The sequence below is a fragment of the Xiphias gladius genome, chromosome 15 (assembly GCF_016859285.1).
Source record: "Xiphias gladius isolate SHS-SW01 ecotype Sanya breed wild chromosome 15, ASM1685928v1, whole genome shotgun sequence".
Classification (NCBI taxonomy): Eukaryota; Metazoa; Chordata; class Actinopteri; order Istiophoriformes; family Xiphiidae; genus Xiphias; species Xiphias gladius.
This window is the reverse complement of record NC_053414.1, coordinates 2,181,840-2,184,707: the sequence shown is the minus strand read 5'-3', so window position 1 is coordinate 2,184,707 and position 2,868 is coordinate 2,181,840.

Genomic DNA, 2,868 nt, shown 5'->3' with positions numbered 1-2,868 from the left:
GGATGCTCTGCTGCAGTACCGAGCCCCGCCCGGCGGGAGGGGTGGAGCTACATCACCACCCAACATGAGCGAGTTAAAGAGACCGAACGCCACCGGTAACATCGCATCGGGTCCGTTGCCGTTTAAATCTGAGCAGAATGTAACGGAGCATCGGCAACAGCGAGTAAAGAGTCTGCTGTTTAATTTTATCTCCACACTGTAGATTTTCCCTCATTTTTTCTGTCAGGATCAACTTCATTCACTCAACTCGGCTCTTTGCCGTAACAGCCGGGACTCCCCTGCCGGAAACACGCTGCGCCGCGACGTCACCACGTTGCTCTCCCGCCCTCCCTCTACGAGCTCCTTCAGCATCCAAAACATCTGCGTCTGTCACCTCAACAGAAAGACGAAGTTATTTTCTTTATCAAGTGACGGACTCGCCTGATTTCGCCTCTTCGCCAGTTTCCTCAGAGGAGAGAAACAGCGCCCCTCTGGGTTATAACAGCTGGTAAATGTTGGCCAGGCCGTGTGGTCGAAGACAGTACTGCACCCCTTGCCTCCAGGTGTCAAGAACAAGAAAGTAGCTTTAAGATAAGAGGACCTGGAGGCTAACTCTGAGCTAATTGGACCTGGAGGCTAACTCTGAGCTAATTGGACCTAGAGGCTAACTCTGAGCTAACTGGAGCTGGAGGCCAACTCCAGGCTAACTGGACCTAGAAGCTAACTCTGAGCTTACTGGACCTGGAGGCCAACTCTGGACCTGGAGGCCAACTCTGAGCTAACTGGACCTGGAGGCCAACTCCAAGCTAACTGGACCTGGATGCTAACTCTGAGCTTACTGGACCTGGAGGCCAACTCTGAGCTAACTGGACCTAGAGGCTAACTCTGAGCTTACTGGACCTGGAGGCCAACTCCAAGCTAACTGGACCTAGAAGCTAACTCTGAGCTAACTGGACCTGGAGGCCAACTCCAAGCTAACTGGACCTAGAGGCTAACTCTGAGCTAACTGGACCTGGATGCTAACTCTGAGCTAACTGGACCTGGATGCTAACTCTGAGCTAACTGGACCTGGAGGCCAACTCTGAGCTAACTGGACCTGGAGGCCAACTCTGAGCTAACTGGACCTAGAGGCTAACTCTGAGCTAACTGGACCTGGAGGCCAACTCTGAGCTTACTGGACCTGGAGGCCAACTCCAAGCTAACTGGACCTAGAAGCTAACTCTGAGCTAACTGGACCTGGAGGCCAACTCCAAGCTAACTGGACCTGGAGGCCAACTCTGAGCTAACTGGACCTGGATGCTAACTCTGAGCTAACTGGACCTGGAGGCTAACTCTGAGCTAACTGGACCTGGAGGCTAACTCTGAGCTAACTGGACCTAGAGGCTAACTCTGAGCTAACTGGACCTGGAGGCCAACTCTGAGCTAACTGGACCTAGAGGCTAACTCTGAGCTAACTGGACCTGGATGCTAACTCTGAGCTAACTGGACCTGGAGGCCAACTCTGAGCTAACTGGACCTAGAGGCTAACTCTGAGCTAACTGGACCTAGAAGCTAACTCTGAGCTTACTGGACCTGGAGGCCAACTCCAAGGTAACTGGACCTAGAAGCTAACTCTGAGCTTACTGGACCTGGAGGCCAACTCAAAGCTAACTAGACCTGGAGCCCAACTCCATGCTAACTGGACCAAGAGGCTAACTCTGAGCTAACTGGACCAAGAGGCTAACTCTGAGCTAACTAGACCTGGAGGCCAACTCCAAGCTAACTGGACCTAGAGGCCAATTCCGAGCTAACTGAACCTAGAAGCTAACTCTGAGCTAACTGGACCTAGAAGCTAACTCTGAGCTAACTGGACCTAGAAGCTAACTCTGAGATTTCTGGACCTAGAGGCCAACTCGGAGCTAAATAGACATAGAAACTAACTGTAAGTTAACTGAACTAAACATAGGAGACCTCCACTGAACCAGGCATTTACAGACAAAAAGAAAACATGTCACACTCTTAGTGTCTGGTCCAGAGTGTATCTAGTGTAGCTTAGCACAATGACTGTTAGCATAGCTCCATCAAAAGAGAAAAAAATCCACCTTCAACGATGACTATTTTCTTTTTGTCTTTCAAAAGCACCTGGGTTAGAGAACCTTTGCTAAAAGTAATGGTCTGTCGCACTGACATTTAGTATAGTTTAGATTAGAAAAAGGGGATCTAAACCTCATAATATTAGCCTCTAGATCTAGTTAGCTTTGAGATCTTGACTCCTGTCTCTCTTCAACTAAACCCAGCTGACTACAAGATGGACTGGTGACTAGCTTGTCAGCTAACATGATATGTAGTAGTAACTGTTAGCCTAGTTTTCATGCCTAGTTTTTAGCTAGCGTAACAGTTCCCCCTGCCTCTAGGCTTTGTGCTAAACTACTCTGGATAGGTTCTGGTGTTATGCCTGTTAGCTACAAACAGCTAGCATACCATCGAAAATGCTGTCTGTTTGTAGCTGCAATGACATCAGCTAGCTACAAACAGCTTGCGTATTAACTCAAAAGCTAACAAATAGACCGGCTATAAACACCTGATACAATGTTGATTAAGTAGTTGTTACTGGCTTAATATTTTTGACAAAGCTGACTAACAGTTTCCAGTTTCTAGGCTTTGTGCTAAGCTAGGCTAAACATGTCCTGAACATATCTCTGTATTGAACCCTCAGAGATGAAACTGAAACATCTGAATCTGGAAAAGATACCCCTTTTTGGACTGTTGCTTTGATATTCCCTTTTGCTGCTTGGGAGCTAGCAAGCTAACTTATCAACTAGATTACAACAAGTTTAGCCCGCAGTTCCCCCGTGTTTCCAGTCTGTGTGTTAAGCTAGGCTCAACACATCCTGGATCTAACTCTGTTTT